The sequence below is a fragment of the Panthera onca genome, chromosome A1 (genome assembly GCF_046562875.1).
Source record: "Panthera onca isolate mPanOnc1 chromosome A1, mPanOnc1 haplotype 2, whole genome shotgun sequence".
NCBI lineage: Eukaryota > Metazoa > Chordata > Mammalia > Carnivora > Felidae > Panthera > Panthera onca.
The window spans coordinates 89,518,919-89,541,345 of record NC_138339.1 but is presented as its reverse complement, the minus strand read 5'-3'; the positions used below and the strand labels follow the sequence as shown (position 1 = coordinate 89,541,345).

Below are 22,427 nucleotides of genomic sequence, written 5' to 3'. Positions count from 1 at the left end.
ACAATTAAGTGGATTGGAAAAGTGTACAAGCATAGAAGTTGGGAATGCTGCCTAGGTTCCTCACTTGAGCAGCAATATTTATAACTATCCATACTAAACTTTAATAGATTCCAAACAAGTGGACAAGTTGAATTTTCAACATAAGCCACTCTGATTCCAAAACCTGTTAGATAAACCAGCACTGCCTCCTACTACCAAAACAGCAAACATTGACATATTTAATATTAAGAAACAGCATTTTGGTGGGAAACAACAGAGAGAATAGATTCACCTTATTTATTTTTTTTAATTTTGCATATTCTGTAAGACAGTGTTCACATAAAATTTCTCCCGGTGTTTCCAAAATCTTTTCAACTACTGAAAAGAGTGAGACTGATGGAGATATTAGAGGCTGGTAAATAGTATTTGGCCAGATGGGTTACATGAAATCCCATAACAGGGACTTAGATATGCTGGTATGGGGTTAAATATATGTGACCAGTTTCAAAATGTCCTTCTGAAATATACCAAATATTCTGAGTCCATTGCTATTTCATTATGCTTCCACTTTTCTCCCTTCCCCCATGAAGCCTGAATTTTCAGTCATTAGTCACTGTGGAATGTGAGATTCTCTCAAATGAGGTTTCATTGTGACACCATCACAATTTCACCTTTCCATAGCTGAAATAATTTGAGGCATCCATATAATAACCAACACTAGAGATGTGTAAATAATCTGTCACAGGCCGTCAGTGATTAGAATTGTTTGTCTAAAAATGTCCTTAGGTCAGCTGGCAGGATGCTGTTCATCTAACCTCTTCCCATTCTGGTTTTGTTTTGTTTTGTTTTTTTTCCATTTGCTGATTTCTCACAGGATGTGAATTTGACTTCAATGTGACAGAGCTATGAAGAACTTTTTACAATTAACCAAGACCATACTGCTTAGTCCATATTTCATTCATCTTTAATTCTTAAGTGAAATCTGTTGATGTTTATAAAAGATATCTTCATGGCATCTAATGATCCCTTGGTTCCTCAAAAGATGACTTCTTAGTCATGGAAACATGTCTTCGTCTTTGTTCTTCATCTTTCTTCCAAGTAGCCCTACTCATAAGAAAAGAGCTGGTTTATTCTAAGAAGAATGAGAGAGATCCTTAGCTATCTAACTTTGCTAATCTCCTGAAATATAAAATATTTGAAAATGTTTCAGCTGATCCCTAACACATTACACCCATGTAGGCAAAAATCACTGACATTGAAAATTAAAATCCTGCACTATTTTAAAATGCATATTTTGTTCACTACACTGATAATGAGTTCTTTTTAAAGGTATCACCGATTCAGGCACAAGTCACTAGCTGTCAAAAAATGGCAGATTGCTCTTCTGATAAAGTGACACAGCATGAAATACATCTTTGAACGTAGGCTCCTATTTAAATTGTGGAGCTCACACCTAAGGAAGCAATACCATTAATTGGAAAATATCTCAAGAAAGATCACCATAGGTTGCAACAATATAGGATTCACTTATGGCTTTTGGATGAAAAGAATAAAAGAAAATAATGTTAATTTTCTCGTCAGTCCATACAAACAATTAAATGTGTTTTTAATGTGGGGAAATACATTTTTTTCTGGTTTAGCTATAGCAGAAAAGCTGCCACTTTGAAACCTTTTCCATTTTATAAGATTCTTCTTTTATAAAGTTCTTTTACTTCAGTTCTAAACCATCATAGTCTTGTATTAAATTGCCTAAAGATAATAATTGCCACTCTTCCAAAAATGCCTTGAGGTCTGCCCTGGTTGGAAGGAGAATGAGGGTGTGTTTTTCTGCTGGAAAGAGAGGGCTGGGTTTCTTTCTACTTGCACAACCTGCTATATGACAAACAGCCTCCTGCTGTAAAGATCTAAATTCAGATTCTTCCCCAGATTACTCGTTTGGGTTTTTGCTTGGTCCTGGAAGAGGAGCATTGAATGTTTTATACTGAAAGTCAAATTTAAGTTGAAGCAAAGACAAATGAAGAGGATGAAAAGCCACACTTCCCCCACGACACCAACTGTATCTATCCTAGAAAGCGGTACAAAGTTAGTGTTGTCGCCAAAGCACTTCATAGCTCCTGTTCATTCATCCCCAAATGCCGTTCATTAGGATTTACCAACTCTAATCTGAAATCAACCTTATTCTCTTGCCAAAGAAGGCTGGACATGTAGAGGTATCTAATGGGAAAATCAATTTTGGTGAGGATAGCTAAATAGCACATCGTTGATATAATTATCATAGTGGCAATACTTCTAAAAATCCACAGATGAATTGAAATAAAGACATTCCCACTAGAGGTACTTAGGTGGCTCAGTCTGTTAAGCATCTGACTTTTGACTTCGGCTCAGGTCACGATCTCACCATTCATGACTTTGAACCCCACGTCAGTCTCTGTGCTGACAGTGATAGCCTGTTTGGAATTCTCTCTCTCTTTCTCCTTTTCTCTCTCTGCCTCTCCCCACTCTCTCAAAATCGATAAATAAACTTGAAAAAATCTTGAAAAAAAAAAAGACATTCCCACTATAAGAAAAAAATACAAGTATTCAATGTGCTCTAGTTACAATAGTCTTTATGTTTTGACATTTTAAACTGATCTTCCCTAATTGATGACAGAATCCCCTAGTCCCTTATAAAGACAAAGATTAACCATGGAATGCCCTCCCAATCCTTTCCTCAGAGATTGAAAAGTAATATGAGGAAAATTAGAGTTCATATCTCCTGAGCTTCATCTTGTTGTGAAGATCTGGCCAGCAGCAAACATTCTTTCTCCCCTTACCCCATTCCAGTGCCTCCTGATCCATCAAGGACACAGTCTAAAGTGTCCAGTTCAAGACAAAAAGGAGCTCAAAACATGTATTCAGAACCAAGATGAATTTACCGAGTTAGGTTTTTCCAAAGTGAGCAGCTCCCTTTCAATGCATGCAACATTTATCAAATCAGCCTACAAACAATGTCCTATAGATCCTGTAGAGGAAATAAAAAACATTATGCATGTGGAAACTTAGATCTAGCAAGAAAATACCTAAGTATGCAAATATGTGCTATAAACATAGTCAACCTTCAGCTCTCAACTTAACCATTACCTCAGAAATGCTTTCTTATTCCTCTCTCCTTGTTAGTCCTTAGCCCTTCTCCTAGCACACTTTTGCTTGCCTTTATAACACTGGCTGTAATATGCAATTATGTATTTACTTCATATTAATTTGTTTTATATTTGTCTTCCCCCACTTAATTGTATATTAGAAAGAGGCAAGAATGGCTTTCTCTGGCATTTTTTTTCCCTTTTTCTCACTGTTACTCAGAATTTAGCACCAATGCTTAGCACTGTCAAGGGGTGGGTAGAAACGGATGCATGCAAGAACTTGATTCAATAACCAAAAATGAAGTATAAGTAAAGTAGAATTAATTGATCTGGGAAGACTTGGGAAGATTCCATAGCACAAGGAAAATTTAGATTACTAGGATTTCAACATTCAAATGAGAGGGGAAGAATGCATCCTCACTGGTTGAGGAAAAAAATGTGAGCAAATACAGAAAAGGAGGAAAGTGCAGGGAATAATTCTGGAGGACTGGGTTAGGTCAGAATATATAATTTATGAGGATGGAAGTAAAAAATAAATCTGAAGGGAAGTTAGGGACTACTTGTGGAGGTTCTGGTTGACATACTAAGAATTTTGGCATGTGACTTTACAAAACTTAGGCATGAAGGGTTTTTTGGTTTTGTTTTGGTTTTGGTTTTTTGTTTTGTTTTGTTTTGTTTTGTTTTTTTGATCCTGTATGTATGTAGCTCCATTTCATCTCAAAAATAGATACAACAATGCTATACCAACTTTAACAAATTGATTCAGGAAATACTATATATGGGTTTTTTCTATTGAAGATGCATTGAAAATTTTTGATACCATTCATGTTGACTACAAAACCAATATAATATTTAAATTTAAACTGATGAGAGATAGAACATAGGGCTGGATTTATGCTGTTTCTTCTTGGTCATTGTTTTCTTCCTCTGACATTTTATGAATAATTAGACTTTAATGAAACATACATCACCCCAAAGGTTGAACAGTCTGCCACCAGCTTCCATGGTTGAGTTCAGATGTCTGTATACTTGAATTAGCATGTGGGAAATGTGTATTTCCTTTGCTGGAATTAATAGTAGCATTCTTTGTCCCATTGGGTCAGGGTCTGCTCCCATCTTGCTTTTAATGAACATCGTTTTTCCCATGGGTCCAGTGTTGGGACAGGCTCCTGTGCCAGGAGGAGACACATGAAAAATTCCTGAATTAAACATAATGGTGCATCAAATTGAGCCTTTCCTATTCCAGGCAATTAGAATGTGTTACTCTGTCCTCCTATCTATCTCTGCTGCCTTCTGTACCCATGGCTTTTTGATCTTTGGATTTGGCCTTTACAATTTGTGACTTTTGTTTCCAGTTTGGTGTTTTACTTCTTGACTATCCTGGCCTTCAAAGTCTATATATGTGTTGAACTGTTTGCTTTCTTAATTACTTCTTTGACCTGATAATAGTGATAAATACAGTAAAGCCCAACAGGGTACTTGATATCTGCCAATTGTTATATGAACATTATGGCACTGAAATAGTCCTTCAAGGTGTGGATCCCTATTCCCATTTTGGAATGGAAACAGAATTTCTAAAATGATAAATAACTTTGTCTAAGTCACACAACTGGTAGATGGCAGAGATAGAATTTATACCAGTTCTGTCTGCTTCGACATCTATTTTCTTTTCTAACCTACCACATTAACACTAAAATTCCTGCTTCTTAACTCCTGCACATCTAAGCTCTTCATTTCCTACCAGTTTGCTGACTCACAGCCTGGGCTAAACCTATAAAGTCCCTTTTTCCAACTATAACTGATTTATGAAACTGGGGAAATGAAATCAGGTTGCAGTTTTTACCTAGTCTGTTGGAAAAACACTGACTATAGAGTCAGAGACATTAATTAGAGTCCACTCTCTTTAGTTTCATATACACTACAAGCCTTTTGGAAAGCTGTTTACCCATTCTGAACACAGATGCCTCAACTACCAAATTAAAGGACTTCACTAGATAATATATATCAAAACCATCAGGCTTTCTCTCTGGGGCATGCACTCCACCCATCTGTGCTGGCACAGAGACAGGATCTATCTATCCAGTTCTGACCCCCTACCATATATGAAATCATATCTTCCTTGTGCTTTCTTGACCAGGCAACAGTTGTCACTCTTTTTTTTTAAAAGGATAGAGTGTCCCCTTCATGAGAGAACCCCTGGAAAATCCTTTCAGATTTCAGTACCTGGAAAGGCTTACGTTCTTGTAAGTAATGCTTCATATATTAACTCTACAGATACTATGAACTTTTAAGTCATCAGATTCTTTCCTTGTTTTGGCTGCTAGAAAACTCAAAACCAACTGTTGGCCTGCCTCCAGGAACTATTAAAACTCTTATGGCATGCTTTTGGTATGCTAAATTTCTATCCAATTTCCCTTACTATTTATTATTTACTTTTGTTTTGATTGCTACAACTATTCATTTGTTCTCCTTATCCTGTATATGGTCTTTATTGCTGTAAGTACCTTTGAAAATATTTTTGAATTAGAGAGTGGGGCAGAAATGTATACTACTGATTGAATAGTAGATAGGTGCAATAGGTAGACTCACAAATAAACCAATAAATAACTATAGTATACCAGGACTTTCTTTTCTGCAGTTACTGACCAAACAGTACATTTTAGTTTTAACATGCTTGGGTCTTGATTATTCCATAAAAGCTTATACAAGTGTCGAAAAGCGACGTTGCCTTTAGCAAACTGAAAACACCTTCAATAGTAGAATCATTAAAAATTATTACACCACGGAATAAAATCTGTCCGATTTTCATTAGGACTTTGTGTAAGACAAAAAGTGATGTGTCAATTTTACCTGGAAAGTAAATCCTCTGTGTTTTTGTTGATGCCAGCCAAACTGAAAGGAATCATAGCACGGTCAAATCAATCAAACAATTAGCCCTTATTAGGATTATGATTCAACAGTACGTACACACCCATATATAAAAGACCACTTTGTTAAGAATGGGGACACCACAGCCTTATAGGAATAATCCATTTGGATTTATAAAAGTCTTGATCCAGCTTAGAACTCTGAATCTCATAGAATCAAACTTCTTAGATGCTTTCCCTCACCCTCCTCTAAAGCAAATCAAAACACTCCTATTTCCATCTGGATTAGAAAAAAAATAACAGCCTTTTCATTAGGTTTGGTGTTTAAAGAACTAACTAGTAAGAAAACATTGAGTGTGCTGCAACTGGTACTGCATTTGAAACCTGCAGAAATTCCTCTAAACTTTTATTTTACTCAAAGCATGTTTATTGATCAACTACCATATGCTAGGCCCTGTGCTAGATACTGAGAATACAGTGATAAATAAGACAGAGTATCTGTCCTCTTGGATCTTACATTCTACTAAAGTGAAATGGTAAGAGTGCAGTGCAATACAGACAACACGGGGGGGGGGGGGTGGTAATAAAATAAAATAACTGTAGGTATTAATAAAAATAAAAAAAAATAGAATGGAACAATAAGATTACATTAGTATATAATTAAGGAAACAGGCTATTCAAAACAAAGGTAATGAATTAGTGGAAGAGCTGAAGAATCAAATAGGGTGGTGAGATTTCCAGAGACTAGCAAAAGCAGAACATCATTACCACTCCTAGGCTGGAGGGACAAAGACAGTAAGTCAAATTAACCACATTCTAAATACTGTGGTCACCTGGAAGAAGCTGAAATCACACTGCACATGAAGGAGTGAGCGGGAGCCACAGAGAAAAAAAATAGGCATCGCTGGAGACACCACTCCAGTCAGAGGGGCAGGGAAATTCCTTCCATCTCTGCATCAGTGCCATCCATTGATCAAATGTACCAGGAAGCCAGCTGACATGCCAGCCTGGAAAATACCACCTGCAGTAGTCAGCACCACATTCCAGTAGTCTGGTGGGAAATGGGCAAGGAGGGGATTTGAAGTCAAACAAGATTAGGCTTGCACAAGAATAGAGAGTGACCAGGGATGGTCAGATTAGGACGTGGGATGGGATGGGATAGTTGGGATGGTCAGATTAGGACGTGACATTTGAGCAGGGACCTGGAGATGTGAAGGACAAAGCCATAGGGAGATCTGAGAACAGCATTCCAGGCAGAGTAACAGCAAGTTCAAGTCCCTGAGAGAGGAAAAGACCTTGTCAAGCCTGAGCAAAGACATGAAGATGACATGCGAGGGGGTGATAGGAGATGTTATCAGACACCTGGTTGGAAACAGCTCATTGTAAGGCCTTGGGGAGTCACAGGAGAGTTTAGGTTTTATTGTACTGAGTAAAGAAATGTTGACTTGTCTTCTCTATTTGCAAAATAGGCACTGTGGAAACTGAGCATAATACTGCTTAAAACTCGCCTGCCAATCTTAGGGAAAAATGGCTCAACTCTGATCTTTTAGGGGCAATAATAAGACCTGGAGCAAAATTCTCCAGCTATGCTCCTTGGTTACATCTCCTCAACCTTTGCCTACAAGTCTCCTCATCATCGCCAACAATGCACACATATTCAAATTAATTGGAGGAGATTTGTGAGGAAGCACCCAGAGAGAATGCATCCTTAACTATCACACTCTTCATCCTATGTAATGTAAGGAAAGTTTCAGTAAACTTCAAGCTGCCGACTTAGCTGCTGATAAACATTCTGGCATCCTCGTTTTCTCCTGATTCTTTCTAAGCACCATAGTTAGGAAATTTCTATACATTGGTTTATTACTTTGTTGTTCTTTATTTTTTTTAATGGTGATTTTTTTTAAAGTAAGTTATTAACGAGAAATTTGAACTGTATGGAGACGGTCTTTTGTCACATATAATATTGCCATTCGGTTGTTAATGACTTTAGGCACTATAATTTTTTTTTAATGTTTATTTTTGAGAGACAAAGCACAAGTGAGGGAGAGGCAGACAGAGAGAGGGGCAAAGGATCAAAGTGGGCTCCAAGCTGTCAGCATAGAGACTGACCCAGGGCTCAAACTCATGAACTGTGAGACCATGACCTGGGCCAAAGTCCAATGCTTAACTGAGCTACTCAGGCACCCCAGGCACTATGAATTTATATAGTATAGATTCATTTTCTTCATGATCTTCTACTTATTAACCAAAGTTTATTTAAATCAATTAGTAATTATGGAAAACATTTTCTCTCTTTTTTTAATGTTTATTTATTTTTGAGAGAGAGAGAGCGCACACTTGCACCAGCAGGGGTGGGGCAAAGAGAGAAGAAGAGAGAGAATCCCAAGCAGGCTTTGTGCTATTAGCACACAGCCCAACAGGGAACTCATGAACTGTGAAATCATGACCTGCTGGATGCTTAACCAACTGAGCCACCCAGGCACCCCACATTTTTTGAATGTTTATTTATTTTGAGAGAGAGAGAGAGAGAGAGAGAGAGAGAGCAAGCACAAGCAGGGGAGGGGCAGAGAGAGAGAGGAAGAGAGAGAGAATCCCAAGTGGGTCCCACACTGTCAGTGCAGAGCCCAACATGAGGCTCAATCCCATGAACGGTAAGATCATGACTTGAGGCAAAATCAGCAGTCAGATGCTTCACCACCTGAGTCATCCAGGCACCCTGGAAAACATTTTCTCTTTAAAAATTTATGAAGAACACAAAACAAATGACAAAAACCCAAAAAAGTGTTTTAATAAAAATAATTTTTGTGGAGCATTAATGATAAATTACATTAAGGTAAATCAGATATTCATTTGTTCAGGTTATTAATTCTTAAGTACCTGCCACATGCCAAGCATCATGGCAAGTATTGAGGACACAATTGGGATATGGTCTTAGGCACAGTACTTGACCTCCTAGAGACTTATGATTAATGACCACATCATTGTACTTCCTGTGGCACTTCCTTTGCACACAGGAGGCACTAAATAGCTATAGGCCAACTGAATGAACAAGTGACTCTGTTTCATGTATTAATGTCATCAGAATGAATCACTTCCATTAGTTAACTTCCAATAGCCAGATGAGTACATGTCAGAATACCCAACAGGTTAAACAGAAAACTGACTTCATTCAGTTAGGGTATAACTGTAAACGTTCAGAACTGAAATGGTATATTTCAGTTGTATATTACTGAATGGTATATTCAGTTGTATATTACTGAAAATTGAATATGGAAACATCTAAAATTTATACAGCCAAGTAAAGTTTTGGAAAAGAAAAAGAAAAGAAATGCCTAAACTGACATTCCCAGTAAGAAGGAAAGATTCACAATGACTGGGGCAAAGTAGTACAGCTGATAACCCAATAACCCAGTACTTGCTGCCTCTCTTATGTAAAATATTGGTGTTTTAAATTGTGTGATATAATGTGGAAGCAAATTAGCATAACATATAAAACAGAAAGGAGAATGTCAGTTGTTTCCAACATGTCTCTGGAAAATTATACTCAAAGTTCACATAATGGGAGCATATAAGATGTATGAATACGTGAAAGATCAATGTTCCCTATATAATAATACAATTTTTCCTCATTTACCCCATTCTTATAGTCTTTCATATCTGTAAAAATTGTCTAACATGATATATTGACAGGCATGTGGTCAGAGATAAAGTGAAAATCTATTGTATGAATAGGAAGTTAATTAACCTAACAGTAATGATTACTATAACAAACTCTGAACGTCTTGGAACCTGAAATTCTCTAAATGTTTGGTGATGTAAATTTTAAGAGCATTAAATGTTTCAAAGAACCAAGTCAGGATCAATGAAAGAATAACCAAATGAATAGGACTACGTGTCAGCCTTGTGCTAGACACTAGCGAATATTATGTAGAAATAATACCTAAAGAAAAATGATGAAGAATTCAACCTCCATCATTTCACATAGTTTAAAATATAAGCTGAAAATAATTTTGTCAACTCACAAGAGAGAAATATTCTACCAAATGTGGCCAAAGATCTGCTTTTCTAAGGAAATAAAAGGAGTTCATTGTATCCAGATTTAGAATAAATCTGTTCCTGCAAGCAGAGGCATCTGTTGTTACTAGTATTTTTGTGTGTATATGAATATGAACTGAATATGAATTTTACTTTCATAAGCTTCTTTTTACATCTAATTTTTAAATTCAAAAGTTCTGGAGAGATTTAAAGGGCAGTAGTCTTCCCCAAACTCTAAAGGGTGTGGGATGTATTTTTAACTAGAAAGAAGAATGCTGGGAAACAATATTTTTCTTTAGCCCAGTGACTCCGAGTTTTTAAAAAAGTGATATAATAGCCTTGTATTTGTGAAAAACCAAAGACCACTACAGCTTTTTGGTAACAGGAATAAACCAAGAAAATCTGAAGCATCCTCAGGCCTAGCACAATGGAATGGGGTCGTGAATCAGAAGATCATGGAATATATTTCTTCCTTTAAAATAAAATAAGCACATACCCAAAGAAAATGGCTGCTGTGATGGTCGATTACCCCAGCTGAAGTCCAGGCTTTTGACCTGGGTTTAGCTTTCCCCATGTATCAGTATGAAGATTTGCCTGCATTCTGCCAGGTACCATCTCCACAGCTGAATTTTTCGCAGAGAAAAATGCTGATACTGGAGGTGGTCAGAACCGGGCTCCAGGCCCAGCTCTACTCTTCCTCAGCTGTATGACCTTGGGTAAGTGGTTTACCTTTGCAAACCTTGTCAGTTTCATGGGAGGCTGAGGAGTGTAGGAGATAAAGCTTATCTCTCCACTACTGAGGGGTGTTTTTTCCAGGTCTGGAGACCCTCCTTGGCCTCTCTCCATGTTCTATTTACCTTGTTCTGCCTCTGGGGCAAAACTTCTCTGATTAGTAAATTTGAATGAATAAGTACTCACACAGTTCTAAGAAGCAAGCATAGCCACCAAAATCACAGGAAACAAAGATATATTCTGCTTTTCTCTGCCTTAAATCTTACCTGGGAGGCCTGTCCCAGTTCAACATTGTCATGATTGGTGGAGGACTTACAGCCACATCTTCCAAGGTGGCTTCTTCTTACAATCAAGGTGATACTTACCCTCTACTTCTCTCAGTTTTCTTATTTCTCAACAAGTTTAGAAGCCTGGTGGGGAAGAGGAGTGCTATTCACCAGGTGCCCCTTTGGAGATCCCCATATTCATTGTTGTTACTACTGTCACTGCTCATTCACTGATTTGGGAAAAGGGGAAATGGTTAAAACTCTTGAGTATTCTCCATCAGCATTCCTCAGGATTTCATTAATATCTATTGGATAAATTATAAAATATTGAAACCACATGGAACTTTTAAGGGCCATCTAATCTAATGCCATTTTTTGTACAAAAAGAGACAGTAGTTCTTAAATGCATCCCAGTCCTGCCATCTAATCTAATCTAATCTAATCTAATGCCATTTTTTGTACAAAAAGAGACAGTAGTTCTTAAATGCATCCCAGTCCTGCAGCCAGCCAGCGGCAGGACATCCTTCTTACCACTCCTTACTGTACCCCTGCACTAAGTGAGTCACTCATTCTGTTTTATTTTTGTCCTCTTTTTTAACTAATGAGGTTTTTTTCCTCAATTCAGAGTTGGGGTTTTTGGAGAGACACCGAGAACCTCAGAAATAAAGGGGTGGGGCACAGGGAGAACTAGGAAGAAGCTTACATCACTCAATTTGACTGAGGACAGGAAGTACCATATTTAATATTAGTTTGTCCTAGGTTTTCAAAGCAAGCCAAAGATTTGCAAGCCCGGTGGTTCACAAAGTGTAGTGCAGCAGCCTTGGCAGCAACCGGAGACTTGTTAGGAAGGCAAATTCCTGGCCCCACCCCCAACCTACTGGATTAGCCTGCCAGAGCTGCCATAACCAATGAGCACAGACAGGGTGGCTTGACCAACAAGAATTTACTGTCTCACAGTTTTGGAGGCTAAAAGTTTCAGATTAGGGTGCTCACAAATTTGGTTTCTCCAGAGGTCCCTCGCTGTCTGACTTGTAGATGGCCACCTTTCTGCTTTGTCTTCACATGGCCTTTCCTACATGTGAGCATACCTGGAGCATCTTCCTCTTCTTATAGAGAGGATCAGTCATGTTAGAGGCCCCCCCTTTATGGCCTCATTTCATCTTAGTCACCTCTTTAACTCCTCTAGCTCCAAATATAGTCACAGTCTAAGGTACTGGGGTTAGAGCGTCAATATATATAAATTTGGAGGAGACACAATTCAGTCCATAACACCTGTTGAGTTAAAAAATGCAATGGTTGGGACCCAGCAATCTGTGTATTATTAAGTCCCTCAGGCGATTTTCATGCCAGTTAAAGTTTGCACGGATTAATCTAGGTCTAAAAGACATCAGGACCAGTGTTGTTTTGGCACACACGAGCATGTGAAAGAAATGGAGCTAACTGTGGCAAGGGCCTGGCCACCAAAGGCATGACTGTGAGTGTGCATTCAATACTGTGTGAGTGCTAGATGCACGTGCAGTAGCGAGCAGATTCACCTCCCCAGTATTCTTGCCAGCTGGCCTTGGGAAGTGGACTGAACCTCTTGGATTGAGTGACCACCCTAATTGGATTCTTAGATAATCCTGGAAGTGGTGGGATCTCCAAAGAGAACAGATGCTCTATTTCAACACCTTGATGCCCACCTTCAAATGCAAATAGAAAGCAGAAGAGGTCATAAATTATTTACATCATTATTGAGATTAAATCTGAAAGGAAAGATTACTGTGTTTTCTGCATGAGGGAGGAAGGGGTTAAAGAGAAGGACAGACTTTAGGATTTAAACTCCTGGCTGGAGCTCAGAATCACCTGAGCAGATTGGCAATAAATGGATTTCTCAGTCCCACTCGTGACCGAATCAGACCTTCCAAAGACAGGGCTCAAGACGAAGACTGAAGCGTGGTTTTCTGGATAAGTGGGAAGTTGGAATAACATACAGAGTTAATTGAACTAGTAGTTCATCATTATTAAGCAACAGGGATACAAAAATAGCACTCACACTTTTTGTCACATGTTTTATAGGAACTGGAAAAAGAAGAGAACGATGTGAGAGAAGCTTATCACAAATAATTCCAGATTAGAATTTAGATAGTATGAAATGATAACACCGATCTAGGAAATGGATTCAAAACTATTTCTCCTCTCTTTTTCCTTACCCTACTGCAAGCTTTCTGCATGAAGCTGTCAGCACCTTGACCCATTCACCACACACAGGTATACCACTCTCTGGCATGACGCCACACCCGTTTTGAAAATCTTACTTTCCGTTGCTCTTTAATCTTAATATGAACTACCCAAGAATAAACTATCTTTTAGTGCACCTGGGTGGCTCAGTCAGCTGAGTATCCAACCCTTGATTTCATCTCAGGTCATGATCCCAGGGTCATGGGATAGAGCCGGCATCAGTCTCAATGCTGAGCATGGAGCCAGCTTGAAATTCTTTCTCTCTCTCTCTCTCTCTCTCTCTCTCTCTCTCTCTCTCTCTCTGTGTGTGTGTGTGTGTGTGTGTGTGTGTGTGTGTGTCTGCTTCTCTCCTCTGCTCATACATGCTCTTTCCCTCTCTCTACAAAATAAAAAACAAAATAAAAAAGAATAAGGTATCTTTTGTCAAAATTCACATTGAACTTTAAAGAACTATTTCTTCAGAGGGTAATGAGCTAAACAGTCACTTGTGACAGTTATAAAAGAGATTCTGAAAATCCACTCAACTTCTTATGCTCCCCTCCCCCAAATCTGAAATAAATTTGGCTAATTTCAAACAAATTAAGCAAAATAATTCCCTTTTGCAATTTTGGGATGATTTATTATAGTATCTTCTTGTCGTGTGTCTGTTTCTAAAAACTCCATTTCCCTGTATACAAAAATTAGCTTACTTTTATATAAAGGTCTTGCTTCCTTTATTTATTTTCTAGATCCCACCTCCTTGCTTTTTCAAAATTAGATTCTGGATGTATGCAAAATAGGATTATGTGTTTTATCTTCCTAACTTCAACAGAGATGACTAGAAACTCTTACATGGCAGGGTGCCTGGGTAACTCAGTCGGTTAAGCATCCAACTTTGGCTCCAGTCATGATCTCATAATTTGTAAACTCTTACATGGCTACTTATTCTACCTCTAATACAGGCCCCAAAAATCAACTGTGCATAAATCAGGACAGGTTTGTGTGATGCATGTAATAAGTTGTGGCAAGATCCTTGCAGAGGTTTTGATTAAAGCACAAACTAAAGACAATATTGCCTTGTTTATTCCAAACAGCCTCCTATTATCAAAGCTTTTTTGTTAGTTTGTTTTTACTTTTGTCCTTCTTTTTGCAACCTTTTCTGTTTCCCACCATATCTGACTATTTGAACTATAATTTCTAGAAGGTCATCAGTGATCACTCATTGGTATAACTGTCACATTCATCTGTGAATTCAACTGTGTGGCAGTTGGTAATCTCAATTATGTGATATAGTTCCCATAATATCATAAAAAGATTGCCTTTAAATAACTCTCTTCCATCTGCCTTAGATACCAATGGTGAAGAGGCTCCAAATTAATTGAGAGTTGTGGTTAAGAATGTTAATTAACTTGTTTATATCATACTTGTTTCCCAAACCTGAATGTGAAAACAAAATACAGTGTAATTATTCTTTAGAATCTACCCCTGTGTCTCCATATAAATTTTGCACCTGCCTCAGATCTTTCTCTGGAGCTTTAAGATCTGTCAGCAACATTACACAACTACCTGTTAGAATTTAAAGAACCAATGGAACCATTCTGTGTGATTCCTGTGGTTTGTCTGAACACAGCTCTTCTCTTCCTGAAAGCACTAAGACAAACAGGTTTATAAGATAAAATGTAGTATTTGCATACAGTTCCCATTGATATATGGTCCCATCATTTACGAGTTGTTTTGCAGACTAAGGAACATAATAGGTACAGGGGTTATGAGGGAGATACTCTCTTCAAACCTCAAGGAGCTTCCTGTACAAAATGAAAAAAGTGTAGTGTCACAACACAATTTGTTCCTCTGAACGCCAATTTTCAGCAAGAGGTTATACAGGAAAAGGGTGAAATAAACATGGAACCTGTCTTCCAGGAGTTCACAGTCAAATAGGAGAGAGGAAGCAAAAAGGAAAAGGAAGCTGAAAATGACAAGTATTTTCAGTGAGGCATAAAATGCACTAGGATTGAAAGGAAGATAGCAATATGATCAGGAATGCTCAGAGCTGAGCTTATGCTCTTTTAACAAACAGTAATTATAAAAGGCTCTCAGAAATTTCTTTTTAGGAGAAGGATTCACAGACAAAAACTCTTCCAATGGATATTAAAATTATTTTTCAATGTGTATCACGATAACAGGATACAGTGTACTTGATGGCTTATGCTAAATAGAAACACATTTGCATAGCATCTGATCTGCAGTTTTTTCAAATGTTTTTGTTGGAAGTTAACAGAAGCCTTCCAGGTGTCAGTGTTTTTGCTGAGAGACATTTTCCATTCCCGCATCTCTGCACAGAATGAGCATGACATTATATGCTAAAAGGACACTGTCAAATTTTAGTCTAAAAAGAATCCATATGATCTGTCAGATAATTTTTAACTCCAGATACAACTTCCATCAGCAAATGTAACATGAAAAATAAATATGCAGGTGGCTCTTAGGGTCCATGTGTTGAGCATTTAGAAAAATTAATCTTCTAGAGAGTTCTGTATTAGTGCTCTTCTGTGGCAAAACCATGCACATGGCACTCTAAAATATTCAATGTGATCTCTTTCTAGAGGACAGAATTTAGTTAGTAATTAAATCACAGGATGAAAAAGAGAGAGAGATTACATGGTACAACCAAATGCTCTAATGTAATTCGTGTTTCATACCTTACATTTTTGATCTTATACATCTATAGATTTTATTTTGTCAGTTTTTCACTTTATCCAACAAGACTTCACATCCTTTAAAGGTTAGTATTGAATTGTCTTTGATTTCTCTACTGAAAGAAGGTCTTCTTCCCCATCCTTGTTACCTATCTAACTCCTACTTAGGACTAAACAAAAATGAACCCCAGAGGGACACAGGGTCAATATTAAGTATTTTATGAGCAAAAGATGGATGCAGGCTATCATCTAAAGAACAGACTTGTATATTAAAAGCTGTTCATTAGAAGCTAATCAGCTAATTAGCTAATTAAATGGTAATCACTCTCAATACACCAAAAGCCTGTTAACAAAGAAATTCAAATCTGTCATCCTGGGAGGTACTCAAAATTAGAAGCAGGAAAAACACACAGGTATCGGGAGATAAGAAGGAAAGTTCAGACCCAGGGCAGCTAAATGCATCCTGCTGAGTCCTTCCACCTCGCCCAGCACTGTTTTCCATGAGTCACCAGAATGTTTAGCTGCTTTCACTCGTGACATCACAAAGGTGTCATTCTACCTCGGACCCACCTCATCCTTTAAGGCTTTACTCAGAATCTACCTCCACCCCGTTTCCTTACTTTACATTTCCGATAATCTTCCAACTTCCTGTGCCATTTTCAGATCTATTCTCCACAATTGAAATGACTGTCTGATCACTTGTACTGTTAGGTAAACTGAAACAATAGTTTATAAAAAGAACAACAGTTTATAAATAAAAGAAGAAGAAAACCAGACTCAAAAAAAACCTAGGCAAGGCTGGGGCAGAAAATAAAAGTTAGGCAAGTGAATGGGTCAGCCCCAGTAAAATTCAGATTATAAGGTGGAGCCTGGAACTAATGAAGCCTTCCACAAAGGAAGCATTTTCTAAGTACCTACACCAAAAGATAAGGTCAAAGCTAAAGTCAAAGTGGTAGTTCACAACCACTTATTAGACAAGGCCAAGAGGGCAGTAAAGTAGTGAATATTACAGCAGGCAGCAGACTTGGAATCCAGAGAGATTCTAAGAAGCCAATTTTCAGGTGTGTTGTGAAGGATAAATGATAGTGTGTGTCTAAGTAGTTCCCCATTCTTTTCCCCAACAGTCCATTCTTTGTGATCTCGCCCAAGAATCTTGACAATATGACCTCATGTGGAATCTTTAAAGAGATCTATTTAAAGCAAGTCACGCCTGATTTGAGGACATGGAAAGACCCATAATCTTGCCATACCCATGATGGGGAATTGGGCCCCTAAAAGCAGGGATCATAGCAGAGCACTTTGATTTTTCTGCTTCTTATTCCTAAACCCAATGTAGAAAAAAGAAATGTGGAAAAACGTAGGATTTTGCCACATATTTAAAGGTAGGTTACTTTTAAATGTACTATTAAGGTATCATTGGACACACTGTTTATAAAAGAATTAACATCTCCAGTTTTTTCAATTCTGTGTTCTTATGCCCTTCCTATGCTTTGCAGTGTTTGATTGCCTTTATTGAGCTCGATAGGTGCTGCCCTACCACGACCCCCTGCAGAGTTATCACATAACAATTTTTGAAGAATTAAGTAAATTATAAAAGTATGTTTCACATATTCCACACTTATCCCCTACCTGCAGCCACTGGCTGGCATTTCTTTCTGCTTTGAAATAGCAATTTCTGATCCCCAGAGGCTTATCAGAGTGAAACACACTTTCCTCATTCGTGTATCCAGAGGGCTAAATCAGCAATACCTGGCCTTTTTTTTTTTTTTTAAAGAAAGTTGTTGAAATTCCTCCAATACCCTATAAAAGTATTAATGGTTATATAAAAGTAAAGTAACATTGAATTTGAACTTTCGATTGCCTTTTAGTGAATTAGATAGACAAAATGTTTAACCACAAAAACATAATGCACATAAAAAATAAAATTAATGAGTGAATTAAAACTGTGAACACATAAATGAATAAAACCATAAACTTGGTCAATACTAAAGGGAGAGGAGAACACAAACCATGTTCATCTTTCAGGAGGTAAACCTCCACAACTAGGTTCACTACAAAGTCTAACAGACCCTTGATACTACAAGTTATTGTCCTTTTTCTTTCTTTTAATGATACAATAGCACAAGTTATTGAGCTGGATATGTGGGCACAAAGCCAAAGAGGACATTAGCCAGCCTCCCTTGCAGCTACATGTGGTCAAATACTGAGCTTTGGCCAATGAGATAGGCCTCTAAGTAGTATACGGCAAATCTTTAAACGTTTGGTGACCTTAAACCTTTGGTGCCCTTTCTCCATTCCTACAGGTTGGAATATAATCATGCTAGAGGCCACCATGTAAATAAGGACAAGGACAACTGACACAACTGACCTTAAGTAAAACACCTCAGCTACTACTATAATTATGGGGCACCCTGTGGCTCAGTCATTTAAGTGTTGGACTCTTGATTTTGGCTGAGGTCACAGTCTCCTGGGTTGGTAAGATAGAGCCCTGTGTGGGGCTCTGCACTGACAGTGGGTAACCTGCTTGGGATTCTCTCCCTCCCTTCCTCTCTGCCCCTCCCCACACCTGTGCACTCCCTTGTGCACATGCTCACTCTGTCTCAAAATAAATAAACATTTACAAATAAATAAATACCACAATTATTACATTGTAATATATGTATTAAAACCACTATTTCTTACATGATAATATTAAAATTTTGTTCTAGCTTTTGGAAAATACATATTAAGGAAAGGAAAGGAAAGAAGCTCAGAGAGACAGAGAAAGGGAAGGAAAGAGCTTGGCTCAACCTCTGAAAGGCCCTGACCTGGCTTTAGCTCTCAGCTGCCCACCAGGATTTCATCCCCTGCACATTCCTATGTGTCCTAATGAAGTTTGTGGTTTCAAAGGAGTGAAGTAGAACTAACAAGTAAATGGACAATACTGAGAAGACTGGCCAGAGAGATACAGAGGTGGGAGATTTCTTTCAAATGGAAAAAAGGTCAGAGGAGGACATGACATTTAAGTTGGCTTCAGAATATATTTTGTGTAAACTGAATAATGTGAACATAAGAGAAAGGGACAACATGGAAAAGCATGGGGAAAGAAGAAGAGAAGAAGAAAGTCATTTCTTCAATGACTTCAATAAAGAAAACACCGTGCTCTGTGAACAGACAAGGCCACTTCTTCATAGCCCTCTACTGTCTCATATATTCCACATATAACACCATTCTATTTCTGGAGATTCATTTTTGGGGAACTAAGCAAAACCCTCAATAGAGTAATATATTAGGTCTGTGTCAGTTGTGAGAAACTCTTTATCAGTTGCCTTGTGTGACTGAGAAGGGAGGGAATAGACAGAACAAGCAGGCGAGTGTTGATGGTGCAGTGCAGGAAAGGCCCCTAGGGGTGGTTCTGTGGGCAAGGATGGACTTGGTGATGATTGGATAGAGCTTAAGGTGGGCCACACAGACTGGCCACGACATACACACAGCAGAGACTATGATAAATCAAATGCCTAAATTTGCCTATATTGCTACTTTTCCCAGAGCCATCGTAGAAAGAAAGCAAATAATAAAAAAAAGGGAATTGTGGTTGCTCAGTACCTAAACGTAAGAAGAAGGCAAGGACTTTGTCTAATTTGTCTCTGCTTTATCCCAGAGCCTACAACAGTGACTGGCACTCAAATATCCTGGGGGTGTGTATAAACACATGCCTACCCTGTGTCAGCCCTGTGCTTGGTACTTTACCTACATTAGCTCATGTACGTCTCACCCATAAACACGGATGAGGAAATTGAGGTACACAGAGAATAAGAGTCTTGCCCGAGGTCATCCAGCCAGTGAATGGCAGTGCCAGAATTCAAATCCTAGTCTCATTGAGTAAGGCCAGTGCTATTATCTACTGTGAAACACTTCTTCACCAGACAGGAAACCAGACTGTGACTATAGCACACAATAATCTCAGTTTGGCACAACTCCCCCTGATGATAGCATCATCAGATGTGAACTGGAAGAACCAGTTTTAAGGAAGGGTGAGGGGGTGTGGAATATACAGTGAAGCTGAACAATCAGGCTGACTGTATTTTATGGTCTCTGATTTGGTTCACCCAAAGTTGAATTAGGACCCGAATTAGTTCAAAGCACAAACGAGAAGTTATTTTTATTTCTGCCTCTCTCTGGGGTTTAGAATTCTGTAGAGGAAAAACGAAAACTATTCCTTCATTAAGCAGGTGGCATCAAAATCTATCACATCAGTGTTGAAAAGCACCAGGTAATTTCTTAGTTTCAGAGACTTCAATTTGCCACTAGTGAAATTCCAAGAAGGCTGCAATAACCTCAGAAATTACTCAGTTACTCAGAAATATTTTGGTGGTTCTTTGGCTGACTTAAACCAAATTATTTCTATATCTAATAATTTCTACTAATCATCCTGAGCTCAAAGACATATACTTTCCTCCAAGACACTACAAGATGATAAATGGTAGAAGAATGATAAGATAGCATGAATAAGTGAGAGGAAATGTATGTTAAACAGGACCCTTCATTTTGTATTCATCACTAATGGATGCTGGCAGGTGACATTGTGCATGCAGACTACTAAGTCGGCTGCTGACTGTTTCTACTGAACACCAGAGAAGTGTGATGCAACAGACACTAAACTGACCGCCAGCCTTGTATTAGCTAGTAAAGAACGGAAATGAGTCATCCATGTTCACCCACACTCTTGAAACGAAACCTGAAAGGGAAAAAGTCTCATACAAAAATCCAGCTCCATCTTGTTTTTTGCCCTGCCCACATCTGCTAGAACAGTCCCTGACCTGAAGGTTTATGGCACAGATGTTTAATAAATATTTATGGAATGAATAAATAAACGAATGTTTTCCCATTATTCCCTCAATCTAGGAATATTCAGGATGGCAAGAACAAGAGAACAATGCTGTTGACCCACAGAACTCTTGAGTTTGTTGAGATTGCAGATAGACTTGTATCAAGATCCACTTAGACATCTAATAGGCATTGTTAATTCGTCATATCCAAAACATAACTTCTAATTTCCTCCCCTATAAATTGGTTTCCCCCAATCTTCTCTCAGTAAATATGCTTCCGTCTAGCCAGCTGCTTGGGGCAAAATCCTAGAAGTGATATTTGATTCCTCTCTTCCCCTCATTCCTGATACTCAAACCCTTAGTGAGTAAACTCTGCTTCCAAACTTTATCATGAATCTAATCGCTTTACCACCTCCACTAAGACCACCCTTTGTCAAACATCTGGACTACTGAGATAGCCTCTCATTTGTTCCCCACTTCCAAATTCATCCTTGTGCAATTTAATCTTCATCTAGTTCTGTAGCAGGTAATTTCTTAATTTCAGAAACTGATCATTTTAATAGTAAATATTATTTCACTCTGCTTATAACTATCCAATGCCTCGTGTTGTACTTTGAACAGGAGTCTAATTTCCCATCGCTTCCAGGCCATGTGTGGTCAGGTCTCCTCACTATCTCTCTGACTTCCTCATCTACCACACTGCCCCTTCCACCCTTGCCATGCTGGCTTGCTTGCTTCTTTTTGAACATTTACATTGTAAGGCCTTCCAATAGTTGTTTCTCTGTATGGAATGCCCTTCCTCCAGATCTTCACGTGGCTAGTTCATATCCTCATCTGGGAAGTCTTTCAGGAGTGAAATTGACCCTTAGGACAATACCCGCACATCAGGTATATTCTGTCAAGCCATCCTGTTTTATTTTTTCCACAGAAATTAAAACTCTCTGAAAATATGTTATGAATATAATAAAACCTTGGATTGTGGGTAACTTGTTCTGCAGGTATTCTTCAAGATGAGCAAAGATTTATAATAAATTTTCACTTGATAAATGAGCAATGCCTCACAACACAACTAGTATGTGATGCAGAACATCACATGATCACCAGTGAGCCACTGGTGATGTGAAATTCACTTTGATGTACAAGTGCTTTGGATTAAAAGCATGTTTCTGGGATGAATTCTGCCTGCAAACCAAGGTTTTATTGTATATGCTCCCTTGACTAATGTATGTCTCCCACCTAGGAAGTAATTTGATAAAAAGTAGGGATCATATGAGCCTTGTTCTTCATCATACCTTCCAAACTTCGAAAAATGTTTATTGAATGAATGAATGTTCTCTGGAAGTCTTTGAGGAGTTTTTGTGTCTGTATTTGGTACTTTCGTTGAGTAATTGGTCGATATTTTCTAGGGACTCTGCTAGAAGGATAGAAACTGTGATTGAGACCGAGTCCTTGTATATTGGTTTTAGAGAAGAAGATGATAGCCCTCTCTTCACTTTTAAACTGCCAGTGTATCACAGAGCCAATTCTGACACATCTATATCAAAAATTAATTTCCTCAATTCTGTGTGTATAGCATTCAATTTTTCTTCTAAATATTATCCACATCCAGCATGGCCATTACAGCTAAATGATTCTTTTAATCACACATTTCCCACTGCAACTCTGCCTGCCCCCCAACCTCATTTTTACTTGTAATAATTTCCTAAATGTAAGCCGTTTCGTTTTA

General features: G+C 38.2%; 1 long non-coding RNA gene across 1 annotated transcript; it reads right to left on the bottom strand.

Annotated features, from left to right (window-relative positions):
* Positions 1-983: 983 nt before the first annotated feature.
* On the bottom strand, positions 984-16,547 carry LOC132680160 (uncharacterized). The gene is made up of 7 exons (XR_013554038.1): positions 16,305-16,547; positions 12,844-12,941; positions 10,999-11,142; positions 5,949-5,990; positions 4,065-4,267; positions 2,895-2,980; positions 984-1,083 (listed from the first exon to the last, which is right to left on the bottom strand). It is a non-coding gene; the product is annotated as an uncharacterized LOC132680160 (long non-coding RNA).
* Positions 16,548-22,427: the final 5,880 nt, after the last annotated feature.